Raw genomic sequence first — 24,896 nt, 5'->3', positions numbered from 1 at the left:
GTAATTCAGTGCACATTTTTTTCCCCAGCTGTTATTGATAAATATAGCCAATATAAATGTAATATATCCAGTATAAAATGAAGAAATTAAATGGAAGATGTAACTGACCTGGCTCTAAAAGTACTGCTAGCACCAGGAGTCTCCTCCTCTCTGAACTACTTGTTAATTGAGCAGAGAAATGGAAATGAGGGTGCAGACTGATGCAAGAAGCCTTTAAAAAATAAAGACAGACACAATAATTGCTAACTGCATCAGTGCTAGGTTGCTGGTTGACCTCAGGTACCCAATATTAAGCCTTAGGCCTTAACCACTGTTACAGTCATTGCCTGACAAATCTAACTCTTGAAGCAGACTCTTAATACTAAGAATATTATCAAAGTTTAGAAAGCTTACCAAGAGTTACTGGTTTGTTCCTTTTTAACATGCATTGGGAATTTATTAGTTGGCCCTCTGGAAGAATGTCTTCCTTGGTACATTGCTACGATGCTCCTGCAGCATCCAGGTTGTTTGTTTTGTTTTTTTTTTCCCATAAACTTGTGCGTAGATCCATATTGTTGTGAGCACTAAAAAAGCATCAGCCAAGGTTGAGAAACAAGTTTAGTCTTTTGATTACATTGTGCATTTGTTTATCAGAATCCTTCTTGTCAAGGGCAGGTGTTAGTTTGTAACATTGACACTGAAAACATGTCATGAAAATAATTTATTATCAAAACCTCCGCTTCAGAATCTGCTCTTTGTCTTTTAGTCATGGTTAAATGTTGGAGTTAAATCTCAGGGACTGATTTTATTTTTTTGTTCTTTGGTAGAAGTCTAGTCTTCCTTTCACAATCTAAAATATGGAGACTCACATAGGTTTTTTTTTTGTTGCCTAATAACTGTATTTTCTTTCCTCTAGTTCCTTAATTTGTGCCATACATCTCATTTGTGGTGCATAGGAAACAAGAAATAGTTGAAAACTGTCCCACTGCTCAGTTATTTATAGCTACGACTGCATATTGTGTTTGTAATGCACTGTCTAAATTTATGGACTTATATAAATATCAACACCCTTGTAAAAGTTGCGTGTCTCAACAATATATGTGCAGAATAGAAGCAGTGATCATAAACATTTATATTTCCAAGGCAGATGATTCATTCTTCCCATGATGATCCCACGAGCCATCTCAATCTCACTGACTTGCTTAGGTCTCTTACAGTTTTACTGCGATGAAAATACCAGCAAAGGACTCAGCCACGGAGATCTGGCACTCAGGCGGAACCCGATTTCAGCGTGGAGTGGTACCAGTGCTGTTGAAAGCATGGGTAACAGCTGCAGGAAAAAAAAATTTATGTCTTAGGATTGCTACTAACTTGCACTTTAAACAACGCTTAACACGCTTCTGTCCTTGTAGAGTTGATGGCAGAGCTTTCTTTGACTGTACACTCTGACTTTGTGTTTATAAAAAAAAAAAAGAAAAAAAAAAACAAACAAAAACCACCAAACCCCCCCCCCCCCCCCCCCCCCCCCCCCCCCCCCCGCCAAAACCCTTTAATCCGAATTCTTTAGACTGTTGTCATTATGGACTTAAGAATATTAAACTTTTGCACAAAATCAAAAATCTGTTGAAGAAAGTCTTTTTAAATTTTATTTCATGTAGATAGGAGGAGGTGGGTTTCTTTTGGAGGAGATCTGTACATGGCATAAATCAGGAGTTTTAACCTGAATTGCTATTGTTCTCGTAGCAAACCGTTTCTGCCAAGTCAGGTAGCAGACATGTGGAGACAAACGCTGCAGTGATGTTAAACCCTGAATTCCAGTCTTGGTCAATGAATGGAAGGTCTCTGCCCCTTCCTCTCCCCCACTTTTCTTTTCCTGTTCTTCCAGGCCGTGTTCAGACTTCGCGTACACCTTCCTGCTATTCAAGAATGTGCTTTCTTAGGACTTTAGATTCAGCCTTTAGATAGGAGAGCTGCCATAATGACCTTTTCTGATACTGTCACATGCCTATAGGCTTCTCCAGTTCCTGCAACTTTCCTGTTCTGGGTTAAGAGTGGTGGGTTTTATTTACTCCTTTCTAATAAGATGCTTCTCTGTGTCTGTGTGAGAAGAACCTGTTGCTTCTGACATGCTGCAGGAACCAGTGTCTTGATTGAGCTTTGTGTAGCTTTTAACTTTCTCACTGTTTTGGTGTGGGGTGGTAGTTTTGTTGATTTTTTTAAAGTTTTTTTGCAGTGTTATTAGGAAAAAAAAAAATCCTACTTCTCAGGCTTTGTGACTCACTTTAGATAAAAATATTCCAGTGACAACCTTCACACTTCTGAAATGTTATTTTTATATTCTTTTATAATTTACCTACTGAAAATGTAATTGTGGCTGTCTCTGTTTGTTTTAAATCCATCTCACCTACTGAGTTAGAACAGTTGAGAGAAGAAAGAAAAAAAAAAGACTACTCAGTAGTGGTGGTGCAGCTTAGGCGATCTGGGTTTTGCTGTGAACAAAATCACTTATGCTACAGCACAGCTGCTCCTGAGATGAGGGTGAAGGAAACAAGTGGTGTGCATTTCTAATCTGTATGATCTCTTGGTCAGTGAGGGCTTTTGCAACTGATTTTACATGTTGGTGTTGCAATCCTTGCATTGAGAGCATGAGAGATGGGGTGGCTTGGTTAGCCCTGCTCCGAAGGGAGATGCTGTCCCTGCTGTCAGTGCTCTGATGTTCTGTGTCAGCGCCTTACAACTGGGTGTCCCTCTGCTTCCCCTTGTTCCTGTAACCACTGATCCAAGTCATGCAGTGCAGTCATCATTCAGGAATCACAGTCATACAGTCCTAGCAGACCTTAGATGTTTAAAAAGTGAAACATGGGAAGTTCCATCTCAATATGAGGAAAAACTGCTTTACTGTGGGGAACAGCCCAGAGAGGTTGCGGAGTCTCCTTCTCTGGAGATATTCAAAACCCGCCTGGACACGACCCTGTGCAACATGCTCTAGGTGAACCTGCTTTGGCAGGGGGCTGGACTAGATGATCTCCAGAGATCCCTTCCAACCGTAAACATTCTGTGATTCTGTGTGTGTTGAGGAACAAATACAAACTTTTTGGGCAGGTCGTTCTGTCAAAGGCAGAAGTCTGGGCTGGAATACTGCATTCCCCAGGCTATCTAGAAGAGGCAGTCTGGCATACTGTGGACCGATGTCATTGTGAGGCTATTTTTGAATATCTTTAAAAGCACAAGACAATTCGAGAAAGTTCCTGAGGGCTGGAAGGAAAGCAAATATCAGTTCAGGAGGATCTGAGGACCTACAGGCTTATCAGCTTCACCTTGACCCCAGGCAAGGTGGTGGAGCAGATGAGCCTGGAAACCATTTCCAGACATAGTAAGGACAAGAAGGTATTTGGGTTTAGTCAGCATGGATTTATGAAGAAGAAATGCTTTATCAACTGGATGGTCTTCTACACTGAGATTACTTGCTTGGTGGCTGAGGGGAGGGCGGTGGATGTTGCTTATTGTAGCTTTAGCAAGGCTTTTGACACCGTCTCCCATAAAATCCTCACTGGTGAAGTATGGGCTAGGTAGGTGGATGATGAAGTAGACTGAACACTAGCTGAAGTGCCAGGGTGAAAGGGTTGTGGTCGGTCACCAGTAGTTTGAGGGAGATGGTCCTTTGTTCAGGACTGGTGAGGTGCATCTGGAGTGCTGGGTCCAGTGCTGGGCTCACAGGTACAGGAGAGACATGGACATACTGGAGCAAGTCCAGTGCAGGGCCACAAAGACGGTGAAGGGACTGGCGCATCTTTGCTGTGGGGAGAGGCTGAGAGAGCCTGGAGAAGAGAAGGCTCAGGGCTATCTTATTTATGTGGATAGATACCTGAGGGGGGAAGTAAGATGGAGCCAGGCTTTTCTCAGTGGTGCCCAGGGACAGGACTAGGCAAGGGACACTAACCAAAATACAGGAAATTTCTTTTATATATAGGAAGAAGCATTTTTACTGTGAGGGGGTCAAACACTGGCACAGGTTGTGTGACAGGGAGGTTGTGGCATCTCAGTCCTTGGGAATATTCAAAACGTGACAGGATGCAGCCCTGAGCAGCCTGCTGTAGGTGACCCTGCTGTGAGCGAGAGTTGCACTTGGTGATCTCCGGAGGTGCCCGCCAGCATCAGCAGCGCCAGGACTCCATGGGCTGAAGTGGATGCGCTGCTCAGAATTACTTCTTGGTGTAAGACACCTTCTTTGGAAGCTCTGCCCCTGCTGAAATGACAGAGCAGGCAAACCCCACAGGCTGTCCTGCCTGCACAAGGCTAACAGGCTGCTTCAAGGATTGAAGAGAAGGTCCAAATTCAGCATCCATGACAACAGACACGACTCAATGGCCTACATTTGTCCCTAGTGTTTGCCTTTGCGTGACCTTGGACTTCAGCTCTGTGCATCAGTTTGCAGGGAGGGATGCTAACCCCAATGCTTTAACTCTCCTTGTGATGCAGTTCGAGATGGATTAGTGAAAAATGCTGTGTTAAGTGTTGGGTTTTGCTGTTACTCGGTGAGGTGGAAAAGAGTTGTGTCAGTCTGGGTATTCACTGATGCAGTCTGGGAGTGCTCAATACCTGAAACAAACTCCCACTCTCTCTACTTTTCATTACTCTTCTGGCTTATGTTATGTGACTCTCTTCCTACATTGTCCTCTAATTTCTAAATACACCCTTCAGGCGGCGGCTCACGTTTGGTAAGACAGCTTTCTTCGCGTGGTATAACTTTTCCATCTTTTCTTATTGTATAGGTAAAGGAAGCTGTATAGATTCTGTATGGGCGTGGGCCATACATATATAAAAGTGATACCAGCTCAGTAAAATGAAGCTTACGTTGAGGAGTATCTGACACATCGAAACCCCTAAGTGGTCACAGGAGCAGTTGTTTCGGGTGAGGGGAAATCCAGTACAGATTTCAGCTGAACATTTTCTTTCAGGTTAACTAACATCATCACGAAGACACCGATCTGGGTACTTGTTGCGGAAAATGAGACAAGTTGGAGGAAAACAGCAAATTAATTTTCTGTTTGTCACAGCAAGCCAGGTACCGTGTTGTTAAACCTGCTTCCCCCATTCCAGTCTTACCACTTTACTTTCTAAACACCAGGTGATCTGCCTGAATAGTGGAAGTGTAACCTTGGCTTGGTGGGGGCTGGAAGAAAATTGCCACCATCAGTACTTGTCTGTGTTGATCTCCTGCTCTCGTGACAAGCGAGCATCTGTTCAGACCTGGGTGCCTTTTAAACTCTGCTCCCTTGGCAAACAGTTGGGGTGAAATAACTGGATTTCCCACTGGATTGACTTACAGATGGATCTGGGCAAGCAGGATTTTTTTTTCAGTTCCGGAGATGGCCTGAAACATCCCAAAGTACGCTGGTTTGTAATGATTTCAGGGGAGATTTCTTTCTAATGTCTGACCAGAGTACAACATTTTTGGGACATTGGTTTTAGATTGGTGAAACCTTTCTTTTCACTTGGGACAAAAGAATTTTGTTTCCATTTTAACAGAAACGAGGAAGCCAGAGCAGATCCTCCTCAGTGTGGGAGAAGGTGACCCCCATCTCCAGGCTCCCAAGAGAGGGGTGCTCAGAGCGGTGCCCTTGGGGGGTGCTGGGCTGGCCGGCCCCATCTTCTGCTTCCCCGTGACTCCACTTGGCTAAAAGTGCTTCCCTCCCAGTGGAGGAAGAACCTGGCTGCTTTGCAGAGGGGCTGCATCTCTTACCTGGGAGGCTGAACCTCTGCAAAATAGAATTTAAAAAAAGAAAAAAAAAAGGATGCTGGAGAGAGGCAATGTGATGCTTGGAGTGGAAAGGTGTCCCTGCCTGTTGCAGGAGGGTTGGAACTAGATGATCTTTAAGGTCCCTTCCAACCCAAACCATTCTATGATTCTGTGATTCTGAGTATTCCTGGGCAGGGAGACGTGGGGGTCTGCATCCTCAGGATGATCCCCCTCCTGAGCAAGTGCTTTCACGGACTTGCCTGCTAATTAAAGCTGTCTGCTTCCTCCTCCTCCTCTGCCCGAGTTGGGGAGTCTGGTCCATGCTCTCTCGGTTGCCGGAGCTATTAAGCAAATTCAACCTGAATTTGAAAATAGCAGTGGGATTACTTAAACCACATTTCTCAGCAAGTTCACTGTTGCTAAAACTCTTCATCCTGCTGTACTTAAATCTAAACCCTCTTTATTTTCATTCGGTCTCTTAGCCAAGAGATTTTGAGTTTCGAGGGCAAGATGTCAGTATTGTACCAGGCAACGTTGGAGGGAAGGTGATTGCATCATATAGCACAAAATGTTATTGCAGCTTTCCAAAAGTGGAGGCTGTTTCCCAACCTTTCTACTAAAGCCAATTCTGAATTTTGGTGCCTATCTTGTGTCTTATGCTATTAGGTTGCACTGTTGATACAGATTTTTCTCACAAGAGGTAATGAAATTTGTCTGCCCTTGCACCATGGACAGAAAATACCAATAACACAAGAAAAAAGATTCTTTTTTTTTGCCCTTTGGTTTCATGGCCAGGAGCACGTTTTCCATCTCGGTTTCAGATAGACCTTTCTGAGAACCTGGTGTCTGTTAGCCCGGGACCTTCATCCACACACAGGAACTCATAGCTGGTGTCTGAGCTTCTGTGATCCCATCTGAGACAACCACAAGATGACCAGAATCAACACATCTGGTGCTTTCCAAGGAACAAGGGTGGTGTGGAGGGAGCAGCGTTTTGCTTCATGTATGTATGTATTCTTAAAGTGGATTTAAAAAATGCTTGAGCATTGTATTTGAACATAGATATTGATAAAATAATGTAAATCTCCAGTATTTATGAGGTTAATATCCTCATATTGATGGTTCTGGGGCCATGCCAGGCAGGTACCCTATCTCCTTTGCTTGTGGGAGGGCTCCCCACCTTCTGTCATGGAAAGTATCCAGGGGACCCCCCTGTGTAAGTACCGTGCTGGAGCCTCTGTTACGCAGTCAGACGTGGCGTAAGAAAAGCAGTAATGTTAAAAGTGGTTCTCCTCTTTTGGAAACAACTGAATCATTGTCGTCATTGAAGTTTGAGGCAGCATGGAGCACAGGCTGTTCTCGGCAGAGGATTAGGAGATTCAGTTGGGATTTAGGGACGGAAATGCACGGAGGATTTCCTTTTAAAAACCTCCTGCTTAAGTAGCTGTTTTGTTCGTACACTAAAAACTAAAAATCTGAGGCCAGTGGGCCGCTTTCTGAATTTTTGGGGCATTTTGGCTCACCCTGCGGTGTGCCAGTGCCAATGCGATGTACTGGCGTGCCATGCCACATGCTGGGAATGCGGCTCTGTAGTGGAGTTTCTTGCTGAGGGTGCTGCAATGATCTGCTTAATTGAAACACTAGAGTATGCACAGATAAAAAGGTGGGGGCAAGTCACTTCTGGAGGATCACGTGGGGTATGAGTACCTGCCTCATACCCCTCTGGCCCAAGGGGAGGGGAGTACTGGCTGCGTACAGGCAGCTCGAGGTTGCTTCATCCCATTAAGCCAAGGAAGCCAAGACATCAGCCCACTGACACGTCTGGGTCGCAAGGCCAAGGCGACATCCCTGTGACCCACTTTGAATTTACCACTTAATTCATCTTCTCCAGTGCTATAAATAATTCAGCCTGAGGCAGTTCAACGGTGATAAATAGGACAATAAACCTTGTACTGCAGCAAAGGCTGCAAAGAGAGCAGCGCTTTCTAATTGACTGTTGCGCGGTGACTAGGAAAAGCAGAGAAAACTCGCTCAAAGTGCTTCACACAAATGTCACTGAGCACAAGTTCTTTGGTGGCTTTGAAGTTTCCTAGAGCAATTCAGCCCTTATCAAAGGACCGTGTTTCATATAACGTTGGAGCTTTGAACCAGAAGATTACCTGTAATCCCAGAGTCTTCGCACAAACTAATTTAAGTTCATGGGACCCCTGTGAAGGTCCTGTTTTATCTCTGGTAGAGTCTCCCCTCGGTCTACTTCATTCATTCTTGCCTCCACGAGAGCCTGGTAAAACCTGAAGGCTATAGGTGGGGAGGTCCATAGCTCTTGCTGCCAAGCCTGGTGCTTAGACCACTGTGCAGCACCCGTCTCTCAATTAAAAGATGTTTTCTTTGCAGTTGACGCCCAGCACTGTTAGTCGGGTGTCCTTACTGCCCAGGTGTGAGCCAAAAGCGGGAGCGACAGCAGTGGCTTCACAGGGTTAGACCAGGAGCTTGTCCCAGTGACACTGGCTGTTTAAAAGCTGTCCCCAGCTGCTGGTCCTGCTCATGACCGATGGCCACCAACATCCCTGGTCGCGACGGAAACACAACCTGCGCTGTCCTCTGGGCTACCAAGTGAGCCTTGAAAGCAGGAGCAAGCCGCAGGAGGCTGGAAAAGGTTGTACATCCCTGGGTCGCCGTGTGAGCTCGTGCATGTCTGAGCGTGGAAAATAACCAGGTGTGCAGGAGGCTGGGTTTTTTGGCAGCAGAGCAGAGGCACAGCATTCCTCCCTGTGGTTCTGGGGAGAGCTGGTTAAAGCTTCCTGGCTCACTAGAGCTGCAGTTGAATCACCGGAAGAACATCCCATGTGTTACGATTTTCTGCTCCCGGATGAATTAGGCTCAGAGCTTTAGAATTACCCTTTTTTTTGATGTGTGCCTATATTTAGCTTAATTTTTAATGGTCTGCTAGACTTCTCTGTAGTTAGCTAATGAGATCTGGTTCAATAGGTTACTGTGCTACATCTGTGTCCGGTTTGACTTGCAGCAATGAGAAAACCGGGGCCAGGGAATCTTGAAGCCTGCATTTGTACACTGCTTATTCTGCGCTACTCCAGGAGCAGACGTGCCTCTGCTCTTTCCCCTGATCCCATCCAAGCATGGAGTCCCAGGGTGGCTCGTGGGAATGGCCTGTTTAATTTTATAAGCCTGGGATTTCTGCTTAGGGTCATGGGTGGTGGGGATGTAACTGGAGAGGAGCTGAGATCCGGCAAAACCATTTCTTGTCTTTTAGTGGCTCTAGGGAGTAATGATAGAAAAGGCTTCTCCAGCCTGCGTCTCGTGCTCCCTTGAGAACTGGGATTGCTGAGTAGCCTGAAATTTGGTCAGTTTCAGCAGGATCTTGGCCACTGCTAAGGGAGGCATTATGGCGCATGATGTGGGAGAGGAGGGGAGGCAGGAGAGCGAGACGGTTCAGTCTCCACAGGCAGCCTAGCTCTGATAGATGGCTTTGGGAATGCATTGCCCTATTAATGGCAAGCAAATGAGAGGGTGCTGACTTATAAATATCCACAATTTCTTGGGAGAAAAGACCCAAGAAACAGGCAACCAGCCATCGGTTTCTGGACTCAAGAAGATGCTGTTTATACCAGCAGCCAATAACAGTATCTAAACATGAATCTAAATCCGTAACTCAAGCAGTAAGCATCAAAAGGGTTAACCATAATGAAAAACTAGCTTGGCATTGAGTCTTTTCACCAAGAATCACTGAAATAGAGATTTTCATTCTGACCTGTGTAGATGAGCTCCAATCACTTGAAGGTCTCTTTAAATTCAGGCCAGCATCCCCTTGAGACTGCACTGACTTTTTCTTATAGCTCTTTCAAATTTGTATTAAAAGTGCTCTTCCTAAAGCCATTTTGATCGACTGATATTTGCTATGTTCCAAACGAAAGAGCAAGGTTGCATCCAACCTGCTCTGGGTAAAGTGAGACAGTTTTGCTCATGGGCTTTTTATTTTTTTTTAGTGGTTTTAACTGCACCACCAGAAAAAAACTTCAGCATTGCCTTCAGCTTCATGTAGCAATACATCAGAGAAGGAGCATAAATTCAGCAGGCTAACGGGGACAAAGGGTCATGGAAGTAGACCTTGGCAGATAAGCTGATGTGTGGAGCCTGGTCAGTACCTGAGTGGGTAATGTATCACTTCTGCTGCAGAAGGAGAGGCCACCCTCTATTGCAGCTGAAATGCAAAGCCCTGCAGTAACGGAGGTGGGGTTTCTCAGATGGATGGTGGTGGGGTGAGGTACATACGGGAGGGGGAGTTGTGGGCACTTGCAAGCGCATGGGTGGGGGAGGCAGTGCCTCTTCTTGTCACTCAGGTGAGTCTAATCCCTCACCTCCTGATCTCAACTAGAGATGCTAAATTCAGTATTAATCTTCAAACAATTTGCTCTCCTCAATGGATAAGCTTTGGTCTCTGGAAGTAGGACCTGCTCTTCTTTGGGACAGCAAACCCCAGTATAAGAAGCCAAACCCCTGAAAGAAACCATTACCCTGGTCTTTCTCATTGACAAAGCAGACATCTTGCACTTTGTGTTTTCTGTGGGAGGTGTGCTCACCCTGGATACATCTTCAGGGGAAAGTGTATGCCCCTTTGAGTACCTTGACCTTGAATTCCTAATAGACCCGCTTTGGCTTTGAAAACAAGGGTCCCTTCTTTTGCCTGCGAGGGTGACGACCTTGTAGCTCTTGCATTTATGGATTCTCAGAAATGAAGCTGACGGGTGCTCTGTCAGCAGCACTGTAGGCAAGAAGGTCTGATGGGGTGGTGTTGATGTAATTTGTAATCAACCACATAATTTGCAAGTGGCTATGTAGCGTTTAGGAAGGTCATGGCACCAAAACATTGCTTTACAAATTTAGCCTTGGGTCTCTCTTGTGTTCCCTCTGCAGCAGTGTCTGTCTGTCTGTCTGGCAACCCCGTACACACCTTCCACAGATCTTCAAGGCTAAAAGTGAGTGCTGGGTCTGGTTTGCAGGTAGGAGGATCCCAACAGGTCAGGAAATTGTCTCAGAGTCCTTGAGAAATGCTGGTGGGAGCTTTGTATCTCAACAGAGTGGAGACTGGAGCACAGAGACTGAAGAGCAGAGCAAATGCTAGCAGGCAGCCAGGTCTGGAGGGAAAGGGGACTCAGGTCAGGGTAAGACACTGCTGGGTTAAATGCACTGAACCTGTAAAGCAGTCCTTCAGCTCTGGTGGGAGCAGAGCGAGATGTACTTTGCACCAGTACCTTTCTCTAGCAGGTCCTGAGAGCAGGGCTGGTTCGAGCTATTGCTAAAAGCTCTGAAAAACTCACCCCTGAGTGCTAAACTAGAAAATTACTCCTCGCAGCCCAAATCAAAGATGACTTTACAAGTGGGAAGGAGTCTTGAGAATACCCTAGGGCAGCTGTGGCTTCCTCCTTTCAGTCTGTTAACGTTGCCCAGTGTGGTGAGCGTTCATACAAGAGCTGCCGCGTGCGATCTTCCTCCCTCCTTCCCCCATCAGCACTGCAGCTGCGCCCAGTGTTGTAGCTTCCCGTAATAGCAGCTATAACCAACCCTGTAAATCAAGCTCCGTAATTATGGGACCCAATGTGGCATAACAGGATGAACGTAGTGGTCAGCAGCCACTTTGAGAAAAACATGCCAATACACTGAGGGGCCCCAGTAGGTGCTAAAAACAGTTTGTACTGAAATCCCAATCATCCTAACAGTTTGTCTAGTGGCGATTTGTGCTTTTGCTGTCTCCAAACGTAGCCGAGTATCGGCTCCCTCCTCTGTTACCTTCTCAAAGGGCAACCACAAGCGCACAGTGAGCCGCGTCTCTTTGCAAAAGAGTTTGGAAATGAAAACAGCAGGCAAGGCTTCATTCTCCCTCGCCATCCTCTACAAAGGACATTTGCAAAAGTGTCCCAATAAAAGGCCCTGGTATTCTGCAGAGCACTCATGTTGCGCCCCAGAGCTCAAACTTTGTGCTTTCAGGCTTTTAGTCATCGATAAACAGAGCGATTACATGTTCTTTCTGGATGTGCTCTCTCTCTTCTGCAGTGAAATTGTTTGTTGCCATGGATATCGCTTTGTCTTGAGAGACACGTAACCAAAATGGTTTTAAACAGACCCTTATGGGTCAATATTTCCATAGGAGCAAATGCACATCTTGAGGCTTCCTAGAATTATTTCACTTATCCCTGATGCAAGGAGCATGAAGCACCCAGAGCTTCAGCTGGAGAGGTAATAGATGCCTCTTAACTGTAAAGAAAGTTGGAATAAATTTTGTAAATTATTTTGCCCAAACCCAGAAGGGTAAAGGAACCTCTCTGATCTCAGCAGCCAGAAAGATCAGGTAGAAGTTTCTCTATTGTTTGTTCTTGACAATTTGAAACTACTTTTTCTTGCCAGTCCTAATTTTTTTTTTTTTAGAAGTGCCTTTCAGTCTGGAGTTTCCAAGATGTGTCATGTTGCAGCTCATAAATGGACTTGTGTTCTGGGTGAACAATAGTTGTTACTGTTTAACGCAGAGATTTGATAAAATTTGCTAATGACTGCTGCAGAAAATGGGCAGATCGAGTGGAGAGAAGTTTTCGGTTTCTACCCAGGAGCAAAACTCCCACTCCCTAGCTTATGAATTTCATTAGGTGGAACTAATTAAAGGGATGTTTCTTATTACCAAGATGAGAAGCAGTCCAAGAGGAGTCCAGGGAGGTTTGTATGCTGCTGCACAATAGCTCCGCTTTTAAATGCTGCGAAAGCGTTGTGTCCTATTTAATTTGACATTCCTTGTGTTTGTTTCTCTTCGTGACTCATAGCACAACACTGGCAGCAGGCCTAGGAAGTAGGTTATGGGATCTGGCGTGGGGACACTGGTGGATTGTGTTCCAAGTGTTGTGCTTACATTGCACCACCAGCCATGAGAGCATCCAGCAAAGTGCGTTCATACTGCCCAGCAAGCTGGTGGCTTCAAAAATCAGATTAACAGCTGCAGCAGCAGGCCAAGGCAGGCTTGACTTAGCATTTAATTTGCCACAACTCTTAGCCTGGTTTGTTTAATATGAAACAATTTAGTACGTGAATAATAATTTAGTACGTAGACTTCCTGTCTACAAGTACCTGAAAGAAGGTTGTAGCGAGGAGGGTACTCGTCTCTTCTCCCAGGTGACAAGTGATAGGACGAGAGGAAATGGCCTTGAGTTGTGCCAGGGGAGGTTTAGATTGGATATCAGGAAAAATTTCTTCACTGAAAGGGTTATCAAGCATTGGAACAGGCTGCCCAGGGAAGTGGTGGAGTCACCATCCCTGGAGGTACTTAAAAGGCAAGTAGATGTGGTGCTTAGGGATATTGTTTAGTGGTGGACTTGGTAGTGTTAGGTTGATGGTTGGATTCGATGGTCCTTTCCAACCAAAACGATTCTATGATTCTAAAAAAGTCCTGCAAAACGTGCACTGCTAACATCCTTTTATTCACCTCGCTGTTGTATTCTGGTTTTAAGCAATAGGTTAATCCCTTCCAGCCTCTCACCCATCCCCTGACAGAGTCGCCACACTGCAATCATCAGACTTGCACAAAAACAGGGTGATCAAGTAATTGTTGACAGAAATTGCACGAGGGCTCTGATTTCACCCACTGGTGGGAAGTAAACACATTTGTTTTCACACTGATGGGGATTTGATGGCTGGGGGCAGGGGGTGGTGAGTGGCAGCAGCTCTGCCTCACCTCTTCAGCTCTCAGTCTCGCTGGTACAGCCCAGGAGCTCAGATCTTCGCTCCCCCTGGCTTTAGCTAATTAAAAGGCACAGGCATCATGCTGCTCTTGTGGCCTCTGAAGCCGAAAACGCTAATGGTATGTCTTGGGAAAGACTGGGTAGTTTATCTAGCATTGCTCTTAATTTGGTCTTCTGCAGAATAAAGAACCCAGAGCAAAGCAAATAAAGTGTTTAGGAGCGTCCTTTGGCTTTGCATGGACATTTCATGACCAATAAAGCCAGCAGGGCATAATATACAGCTGGATGGTGAGCTGTGTGAAGGACCAGAGTCAGGATTTAGGTTGTCTATCTTTCTTTCTTGATTTCTTCCGAAAAAAAGACAGATGATTTCTTGCAGCTCGGTGACAGGAAATGAAGAATATTCTGGGAAAGCACCATAAGACCTGATCATTTGCAAGCAGAAGAAGTAAAAGCATCATTAAAAGATGTTTGTCTGTAGTGCCTACCATAATCATGCTAGTGGCTTCTTGTGTCAATTAGAATGGTGTGTGCATTTTGCAATGCAGGTACCAAAAGGGTATGTGCATGTTTGTATGTGTTCTGCTGAATACAGGGCTAAGACCTCAACTAAATTAAATTTAGTTTAGTTTTCTAAATTTATGGGGAATTTACAAAGTGACAGGTCAAGGGCAAGATGCAACATTTATGCTGGCTTGTGAAGATCTGAACAGCAACATTCATTTTGAGTGATTCAGGATCGATTTTTTTAAAATATTAACCAGAATTCAGCTAAGCAATGAAGCAAACCAAAAACTATTTCCTATTGCCTTTCATGGGACTTGTTTTCTTAAGAAAAGGGTTTCTAAAAAGTAGGCCTTGCCTTCAGGGTCACCACCCCGGGGTCCCCAGGAGCAGTACAAATCCAGCTCTTCTGCTACTGTGCAGCATCCAGCGCCGTGAAGGAACAGCAGTTTCCTTGGGAATCCAAGGTAGCATGTACCCATCTTCTCAGGCGTTCCTGGAAATGCGTGTTTGCATTTTATCACGCTCTCAAACACTCAGGGAAAATTTCAGAGAGCACTTAATTCTCTCTGAACTGAAACGTCTCCTTTTTTATTTTTTGCAAGCCATAGATGTTTCACAGTGGCACAGGGAGACATCTCTAGAGTACTGGAATACACAGAAAAAGTGAAATTAAGCAAGTCATTAATATGTTACTTAGGGTTTTGTTTTTATGGTTATTTTGCAGCTTGGAAACAAAGACGGAAGCCAGCGCCATACTGTCAGCCAGCTGGGGACAGGCCAAAACCTGGAGACACACACACACTCTCACACTGTCTCCTTCTGCTTTTAAATTCTTGACAAGATTTTTTTCAGAGCTTCCTAAACATCTGTCTGGCTTCCCTTTTGGAGAAGAGGCAATGGAAGATGGGAGCCATGACCGAGGCTGTCAGAAGCAGTTGCAGACCGGCCACTCCAAGCCTTCGCAGCGGGCTTTCTGCCCGGGTGATGCTACAAAACAAGTCCCAGGAATGGCTTCATCTGGTGTCAGATCCTTATTCTGCAGGGAGGGAAATGATGGAAAACACATGATGGTTGGAGACTTCCTCCAAGTTTGCATTTTTTAAACATATTACATTTCAATGATAAGTGCAGTGAAAGGGCAGTCTTCCTTGTGCCACTGTGAGTCCTAGAGCAGATTAAGCTCCATAAATGTTGTTACTTTGATTGTCATATGGTCCAAATCACTTTAGCTCTGGTAAAACATTGCGTTATCTGTGAAAAACAACCTCTATCTCCAGCCAGGGCCATCAGTTCTTCAGTGCTCACTTTGACATTCTCTGCAATAATGCGTTCTTCTCCAAGGCTGTAATTTTCTGTGAAGAGAAACGTTAGACAGAGGTCTGATTTATCAATTATCTTGATAAAAATTACGTGCATTCCCATGGTAGGTTGATACTATTTTTAGAAATTACATTTTGCCCCACACTGAAATAATAAACACCATACAGTGATGACTTCCTTTTTTTTTTTTCTATAATCTTGTGCACATGAAATCAATGAGTTTATCCAGCTGAGAGGAATTACTTACCTTCTTTCTTACTCTTCCCTTCTCAAGCACTGCTTCTTCCCCAGGGAAAGGTGGTGTGTCAGCAGGATGTGCATTAAAAATCTAAGTGCACTTTCTTCTTGAAATTTTAGCATAAGGTCAGAAATATCCAAATGGAATAACCTGGCTTAGGGGTTGTCAACTGCAGCCTCAAAACATTAACCCAAATCCAGCATTGGTCACTTGACTATAAGAAACACATCTTGGTGATAACTTTTGCTCCCCTGCTGAATAGTGTGTTTTCAAAGTATGTCTGAAAGACCAAATAATTCCCCATACATGATTTTCCCCACTTCAGCATTGTATGGCTACACAGGAAGAACAATAATTAGTATTCCTGCTTTCCTGAGCTAGAAGATCCATCTATCTGCAGTCTTGCTGCTCCATCTTAAATAATGCACACGTCCGTATGTGCATGTAATTTCTGCATGAGAACAGGATCTGTAATAGCTAATCAGTAAGCTCATAAGAAGCTCTGCCTCACCTGAAAGTATAATCCTTTGTTTGTGACATCCCAACTAGTTACTACTGGAAAGGATTATGGCTCCATGTGAGAATTAAACAGGACCAGTGGAACCTAAGAGGCTAAGAGATGAGTTTTTTTCCACACAAATATCTCTAAGACATATTTATTAAAAAAAGAGGAGGCGCTTGGGTAAAGCTTTACCCACAGGAATGCCCGTGAGTAAGTTTATTCCTGGTACGTCTTGCTAAAGTTTGCCTCTGTCTTACTTGGACCTTATTGCCAAGGAGAAATGGATAAGCTGTACAAATTTTAATATAAAGAAAAATCTGAAATAGCAAAAGGGACCCATGCTTTAATACTGCAGAAGTAACAATGATGGATGTTATCTGATGTGTTTTTACTGGTATAATAAAATGAGTCTTTCCACTAAAAATCAAACCAGATGAAACAGCACAGACTCAAGATTTGACCTGAATTTAGCACTGGGCGGTTTTGTCCATCCCCTGCCGAGCCCTACCGTGAGGTGCTGGCTTGCTCAGGGAAGGGCTGAGGTGTGCCCGGTGGCAGTGAGGCGATGCGTCTCCCCGTCCAGCTCTTCTGTGTCCTGTAAACCTGCAGACCCAGCCCCGCAGGACTGTTCTGGTAATTCGTGATCGTTCCGGGGACCCTTGGAGGATCTTTTAGTTGTTCAGGAAAGTGCAGCCTGCTCCAGTGACCTGGCCCCGCTCACGTCTCATATTATAAATACAGGCTTGACCTCGTGGCCTGACTCTGGCCTCAAATGTTCGTGCCTGAAGGGTTGGAGTGTAACACTATACCTCCCCATAGAAACAGGATAGGGGGAGATTTCTTGGAAACCGCTGGGACAGGCACCAAAAATAAAAGGCATCTGAGCAACAAGTCGAACCACACGGACACAGTGCTGCTCTTCTCTGTTTGCTTTTCTGGTTGGCGCTTTTATGTTATCGTTTCCTCTTCGGGACGTTTGTGGGAGGCTATAGATACATAGAACCTGTGCAATTGTTGCTGTGGAAATGAGTCTCTCCTGTGTCCCTGTGCTTGGAACTGAGCACCAAGGTGTGCACCAGGCATCGGTGCTGTGATGGGGGGCTCTGCTGCTGGGCTGCTCTGGGATGCCTCTTCCAGCAGCTTAAGGGAAGGGAAAAAAGGAGCTTGACGTTTTGAGGTTGGTACTGCTTATGTGGCACAAGTGAAGGCAGTATATAAGGGCTGGGGATATTTGTCCTAATTCAGGATTGTAACATAAGGCTATTCTGTCTGTCTTCATCCCCACCCCATCGTGGCTTGCACGGAAATCCCAGCATGCCCATGGCAACGAGTGGCTAGAGCAGAGACTCGGCTTGTTCTAAAACGTGCAGTGAAACATCATCATGAATTACCCCAAAATACTCAAGCCTGGGAAGGTTCCTGCCCAGAGACCCTCCCACGTGGCTGTATGAAGAGCACACAAAAATTCGCCTGCGCCTGTTTTACTGGGAATGCTACTCGTAGCTGTGAGCAAAACCGCAAGATCAGTGATGAAATGCAACCTCGGCTGCTTTTCGTGGCAGCGCGCTGCGGCGTTAGACGGTTTCAATTACAGTGCTGGGACCTGGGTGGCCTGTGTGGGTGCACCGGGGATGTGCTTCCCCGTGAATGCCATGGGGCAGGTGGTAAAGCAGGTCAGGCTTCTTCCCTCCAAATGCCGAGGCCCCATTCCATCTGGCGCTGGTGCACGCTGGTAAAATGAATTTTACCACTCCAAGCTGACTCTGGAATACCCTCTCTGTTTAGTTTCTGGTTACTGAGTCCAGGGAGAAGCAAACCATGCCAGAAGGGTGACCCAGCCCTCTGCCTGCCAACTCTGAACCTGGAAGCTGGTACTACCAAGTGGTGGCTGTGCACGGGATGTTGTGACTTTGTGCAACACCTGTAAAGTCCTCTGAAGCCTGGGAGTGAGGACAGGAAGGTTTTGCTCCATGAATAACTCCTCAGCTCAGTGGAACAGGCTAGGCAGTAAAAAAAGGCTAAATGAAAAATTATAGGGTGAATTTGGCCTCATAATCACACACAGATAATTTGTTGCTTGAACAGAGTTGGCTGAATATAAACAAGTCTACAATGTGCCTCATTAATTGGAGCTATTTTTCTAGCAAGCCCCATGGAAATATGAAGTGGCTTTGCTCTGCAATTTGCGATATAGTTTGCTATTAAATGCATTCAGTTTAATTGTGGCAATGCGTCTCATTTTGGAAGCTTTCACAGACACCATGTAAAAATAGCAGATGGCAGAAACCAATTCCCCAGCACAGATGTCCTCCTCCATTTGCTGCGTGCTCTTGGAACAGTCAGGTGTGCTGGGTGAACCTGAACTGCAAGGCACAATAACGCTGATGGCAGTGAGAGGCATTTTGGGACAAATGGCTTTCCTCCACTGGTAGCAGTACATGGGATAGGATGTCACAGGTTTTGATTGCCCGGACATTCCTCATGCCCTGTCTGACCTTCATCTAACTTTGGCTTTCCATCTGTAGTCACAGCGGCAGATCCGTACACCTCTGCACAGATACAGTGCCTAATGTTAATCATATCTGTTTTATGCACCAATCCCATGACATGGGGGTGATGGTTGATGAGAAGCTCAACATGAGCCCACAATGTGCGCTTGCAGCCCAGAAGGCCGACCGCATCCTGGGCTGCATCAAAAGAAGTGTGGTCAGCAGGTCGAGGGAGGTGATACTGCCCCTTTACTCCGCTCTCGTGAGACCCCCACCTGGAGTACTGCATTCAGCTCTGGGGCTCCCAACATAAGAAGGACATGGAGCTGTTGGAGCGAGTCCAGAGGAAGGCCACGAAGGTGATCAGAGGACTGGAGCACCTCTCCTATGAAGAGAGGCTGAGAGAGTTGGGGGTCTTCAGCCTGGAGAAGAGAAGGCACTGGGGAGACCTTCTAGCAGCCTTCCGGTATCTGAAGGGGGCCTACAGGAAAGTGGGAGAGGTGGTTTTTACAAGGACAAGTAGTGACAGGACGAGGGGGAATGGTTTTAAACTGAAAGAGGGAGATTTAGATTAGATATTAGGAAGAAATTCTTTACTGTGAGGGTGGTGAGACACTGGAACAGGTTGTCCAGGGAAGTTGTGGTTGCCCCCTCCCTGGCCGTGTTTAAGGCCAGGTTGGATGAGGCTTTGAGAAACCTGGTCTAGAGGAAAGGTGTCCCTGCCTGTGGCAGGGGGGTTGAAACTAGATGATCTTTAAGGTCCCTTCCAACCCAAACCATTCTATGATTCTATGACCTCCCAAAGATGAGATCATGCTGGGCTGCCATATATCAAACACTCATATCAGCCTTTTGTTGACTTTGGCCGTATGGTGTCAGAGCAATGAAACAAAAACATTTCTAACCTTGACATGCTGGGGCTTAAGACAGTAACTTAAAACATTTTTCCCTAATTGGGGGTACAAAGCCTTCTCTTTAAATGTACAGTTTATTTTAATCTGTGTGCTTTAGATTGGACAGAAAGCTATGAGTGGGTAAAGACCAAAGCTGATTAGGAGCTAGGTGAGCTTGCCCATCCCAGAGATCTTTGTTTCAATGACAGAATATGGCTGCTACATCCCCAATCATAAAAGTCTCTTACTTGGCACAACCAAAATAGACCTGCACAGTATTCGAGTGATTTGGTTTGTCGACCATGCTACATGGATTTGGGCTTTCAGCAATCTCAATATGACAGAAAACGTGATCGTCCAACCTTTCCAAAGAGCTGCGGTCTCAGTGCTGGCAGGTAGCATGTGGCCAAAATGGGTTAACAGGAATGTGGCTTTGGGAGAATGAAAATAGCTGTCAGATATTTACCCAGCATCTCTCTTTTGCCCTTAGAGCGATTGCTAGTGGTGCACGATCACTGTGCTGCAAGGGGCACGCATGAAGCAGCTCCTGGATGTTAAGGAACCTGTGAAAGATCACGAAGGTGTGGCTTTACTCACTGCAGTGAGGAGGACAAGTCTCATTCATGGGGGAAGCAACAGTGCAGAGATAGCTGAGGGACAAGGTGCCCAGAGGTCTTACCTGTACAAGTCAACGCATGCACGGTTCAGTGATGATCTGTGAACTTGGTGACATTTGGCAGCGGAGAGCTTCCCCAGCCCATAGCCCAGCTTTGCCGCGGTGGGACGGACGAGTAGTCTCTTGACCGAGACCTTCTGACTGCTTCCTCTGCACACGCGAACAGCCCGCCCTGGAGAACGTCAGTGCAATTTCACAGCGCATATTTTTCAAGGACACATACTGTGATGACACATGTCACCCAGTGTCATCTGCGCCTGAAAAAATATGGCATTCAAGAGTAAACACTTGGCAGAAACAACAGCAGAGGCTCAAATTTAGACAGGAATAATTTATGCTGTGCAGACCCCGGCTTGCTGGAAGGGGTCACGCTCTCTGGAAGGCAGGGAGGGAAACGTGTTGCTAATTTTGCTAGACAACTTCTGCCCTCCCCTCCTTTTCATTTTGTAGTTGCCAGCCTCCCTAGTTGCTCTTAAAATAGAAACATCTGATGCCTTGTTTAACTTATTCTGGGGGCCTACAGGGAGGAGGAGGAGGGGATAAATCCCCTCTCTGCAGTGTGTCGGTCAGCCTCTTCCAGGAAGCCCTTCTGGGAATTGCATCCCAGTTTGCCACTTGCCCCCAGCTTCACAACCCCCTCCCTTCTCTCCTTTTCCTGCCCCAACTTTGTGCCGGGTTGGGGACTTCCCTGCCATTGTCCCACATCTCACATCACTCTCAGACACCTCCTGGGTGCGCTGCTGTCGGAGGCACAGAGCTGGTGACAACCGCCGGGTAAAGGGGGGACTTCTCTGTGCCACGCAGGCAGGGCACCTGCACCAGCAATGGGGAGAGAAGCTTGAAATGGAGAAGAGGTATTTCAACGTGGCCGAAGTGAAGCTCTCCTTGCATTTCAATGAGCCCGTTATTGTTGCCTGCTTGCTTGCAGTTAATCTCCCCATGTGGTATTAGCTTTAAGAAGGATGGCTCAGTCATGTTGCCATGCTACTGAATACACTGAGTTAGCCAGGACGGGGGCAGATTCTACATCCAAACAGTTCGAGTGCTTCCCAATCCCTGGGGATGGGAATACGATGACCTGTGTAATGATTGGGGTTCTCCTTATTCCTCCCTCCCACAGGGCATCTCCTTTCCCCTTATTACAGATGAGAAATGAGGTTTGATCTTTGTTTTTCTGAAGGAAATACATAGAGAAAGTCTGCAGGAGGCTCCATGAGACATCCTCATGGGGCGGGTTTTTATGCATCCTCTCTCTCTGAGGAAGATGCAGACAACCCTCAGAGGTGTGGAGCCTTCAGTGGTGAAGCACTTGGGTGCTCTTAATGAGCCCAGAGCAGCAGTGCATCCCTCCCCGGAGGAGACACGTGTGCAGTTGAGCACAGTGGAGGAGCTCCAGCCCATAGGACTGTAGGTAGGTATGTGCCCACTTCACCTGTAGTCACGTTGCAGCTGCGTCTGCCCGATCCCGTTTGTCCCAGGGAAGCCATGGGACAGTTCTCTGGAGAAGATGCCCTGCTCCATAGGTGATCTGGAGGATGCTTTTTTTTGAAAGGGGTTGTAACCCAGCCATGATGTCATTGGGCTAAATTCCATCCAAGCCACATCCTATATAATTTTCTAGTCCTTGTTACCCTGCCAGCTCAAAAGTTGTCCAATCTTCTAAAATCCTCAATTACAAATCAATGGGGAATGTAATGGAGCATATAAAATGCCAATGAGAAATACATACAGGTTAAAAATATAAGAAAACTTTCCTGGCAGAAATCCCCTGAACTCTGGAGATATGAGAACTTTCTCTCCTCAATTTTTCTCTCTTTTTATTGTTTAACGAGGTGCTCCCAACCTCATGTTCAGTCTCAAGCTGAAAAGTCTGGTCAGGTCTTGGGAATGTAGTCTCTTTGTGTGTGTGTTGCTTCTTTGTTTGTTTTCTCATGGCTTTGCAACAAGGGCAGAGGAACAGGACACAAATATTAAGGTCCAGCCTCAGTTGTATTCCCACCACTTGGCTAAGGACGACCTCAGTTTTGCAAGAATTAAGCAGGATCTCTACAGTCTCGGGAATGTGCATCGTGACAGAGACCCATAAAGCACTTAGACGTGCTAGAGCTGAAATGATTAAGAGGCTTCCAACTACTTAAAAACCAAAGCGACAGTAGAAATTTCTATTTAGATAGATGTGACAATGGCAGACGCATGTGACAAGCCCATCCTAGCTCTACTCCAGGATGGCAAACATAGTTTGGCCATCTGGCATCTGAGAGTAGGAAGTTTAATTTGGATTTTAATAATACATTGCACCGTCCGATACCACGATGACTCAAAGGAAACCCGTTCTGCTTACACCTTGAAGACTGCAACCTGCGCTGAATCCCAAGGTGCAGAGGAAATCTGCTATTTCTTTTCAAAGGGAGTCAAGCACTTAGCTATTAAGAAAAAAAACAGACAGTAAAAGCAAATGACTTGGGTTTGTCATTTCTGTTTTACAAAGGAAGCAGCGATTAGGTGACAGATGTGTAAATTCCCCAGCAATACTGCTGAACACAAAACACACATAGATTTGAGTCTGTTCTTGGAAATCCTTTACCAACTCATCTAGAAGGAAATGATCACACTAAAGCTTTTATTTCCTCCTGAGCTCTGAAAAGTTTTTTTTTTTCCTCATTTGTTTCTCCAGAGAAACAGAAAGGTTTGGAGATTGAAAACATAATGATGGCTCTTACAAGAAACTGACTTTTAAAATTAGAGACTAAGGCAAGAGACAGGAGAAATGAATGATGGTAGCTAGCAAGGTTTGCCACTCCCTCCAAGCTTTGTGGTATTCCAGCTTGAAACAGCTATAAATCATTTCCACCTCTGATCTAGGCAAAGCATCATCTGTGGGTCCCAGTGCAACGTGCATGACTTGCACAGCTCCCTTTCACTCCTTCCTGGTATCACTTGGGTAAAGGCTTCAAGTCCTAAATAGCTGGGGTAAATTATTAATCACATGTGCTGTTTCAATAGCTACCACATGGTTTTCACATTCCAATCTGGAGTTGGCTCGATTTTTTTCTTCAGGATGTAGCTATGTAGGTTTCTCTTCAGCTTTTACTATGTGTTTGTTAAAGAAAGTTAAAAAATGGCTCTGTCTGTCCTCTGTACCTGATGCAGCTTGAATTGCAAAGATTACAATAGTGCATATTATTCTGAGAAGGTCTCACCAGGGCTCCCTGCAAGGGCAGGAGCCATGCCTGGCCACCACCACCTCATGTGAGCTGCGATCCCTGAGCCATGTTTGGAGGCGAGACAGACCTAGTCTGAAATCTGAGCCATCAAATGTCTCTGCCTAACAGGAGGGATGGAGGTGGATGGGCTGTGAAACAAGGAACATGTCTGAGTGCAGAGGGAGCTGCAGGTGACCATCCCCAGTCCAGATGTATGGCCAATCCCACCTTCACTGGTTGGCAGACATGTGCTGAGCAGTTGTGAAATGCAGTGATTAGCTGCTGGGTTAAAACCTTCTCATGGCGAGAACTACTGCTCGAAAGGTCTGTAGCTGGGCTGGAGACACATTACCCTTTGCTCCCTCCCTGCCTGGGCACCTCAACCCTACGCTGTGCTGTCAGATTTGGCATCAGCAAACTCTTGGTGCATTTGGTCTGCAAATGAATGAGCCAGGCTCCAAGCTGCCAGGCTGACGTTCTTCCTGAGCAGTGAAATTCAAAAGGAAACAAAATTGGAGCTACTGCATGATGTTCCTTGTCTGGTTGTGCATCGGCTGCGCTGGCAGCCATAATGTAGACAGTGCACACGAATGGACAGAGGAGAGTGAAAATGAAGCTATCCCTGCTGCTGTTCATGTCCTCTCAAAGTCCTTGACAGTCAATAGCTCCCTGGGAACACCAGGCCGTGGAGGATACAGGAGACACAAAATATGCCTTGCTCATGGCTTGTTTCTGGATTGGGTGGGGTTTGGGTTTTTTTTGGGGGGTGGGGTGTTTTGGTTTTTTAGGGGAAGAGAAATATTTTCCTTGTTTTAGAAACTTCCTGTTGTTTTGATTTTCCCCTCACCTTCAGCGCTTAACCTTAGCAATGATTGATATATATGTATTTTAAGTGCATCAATCAGCATTTCAATCAGCTGAGCATGAAGCCTGAGATGACAGCTCTCTCTGCTATGGCTGGTACGTGCAGTTGGAGTCTGCTTTGGCTTTCATTTTTGTCTGACAATGAAGAGGTAAAATAACTCACTATGTATTTAACTTTATGAGGGCTCACAGGCTACATCACTGTGGCTGCATGGTGACCTGGCTGCACCGTGCCCTTACAGATGTTTATGGAAAGGGACAAAAGGGAGTACTAAATTTAGGACCAATCAAGTTGTTAAAGACAGTATCATTATGATTTTGAAAAAAAAAAAGTCAATGGTTGTAAGTATGTACAGAGGAGTGTCTTGTGTAAAGCGTGTAATGGCCTTAAACTATGTCAGTGGAAATACGGGTTAGGTGTTAGGAAATGCTGTCTGCAGGAAAGGATAATGAAGCATCTGAACAGATTAGCTAGGAAATGTGCAGGATTTCCACTGCTGCAGATTTTCAAGACCATTTGAGAAAGGCATTCACCAGAAATGAGGTAAATATGTTTAATCTTTCCATGGACAAAAGGACCCTTCCAGCCCATTTTCCATAATTCCCTGCATTATTACACCAACCAGAAACTTGTCTTTTCCAAGGCAGAATGGTAAAGTGATGCTTAGATACAGACAGCATCTTCTGTAAGACAAACTGGTTTATTTGCAAAAAAATAATAAGAACTCAGGGTCAGAAATCCTTCT

General features: G+C 45.5%; 1 long non-coding RNA gene across 2 annotated transcripts; it reads right to left on the bottom strand.

The window, feature by feature from the left end:
• Positions 1-13,178: 13,178 nt before the first annotated feature.
• Positions 13,179-20,242, bottom strand: LOC137677858 (uncharacterized). 2 transcript variants are annotated; one of them, XR_011050329.1, is made up of 3 exons: positions 20,087-20,242; positions 19,874-19,970; positions 13,179-15,317 (listed from the first exon to the last, which is right to left on the bottom strand). It is a non-coding gene; the product is annotated as an uncharacterized lncRNA (long non-coding RNA). The 2 variants fall into 2 exon arrangements; XR_011050330.1 differs by lacking the exon at positions 19,874-19,970.
• Positions 20,243-24,896: the final 4,654 nt, after the last annotated feature.

The sequence above is a fragment of the Nyctibius grandis genome, chromosome 2 (assembly GCF_013368605.1).
Source record: "Nyctibius grandis isolate bNycGra1 chromosome 2, bNycGra1.pri, whole genome shotgun sequence".
Lineage (NCBI taxonomy): Eukaryota > Metazoa > Chordata > Aves > Nyctibiiformes > Nyctibiidae > Nyctibius > Nyctibius grandis.
The sequence above is the reverse complement of the archived record's forward strand: the minus strand, read 5'-3'. Positions and strand labels throughout refer to the sequence as shown.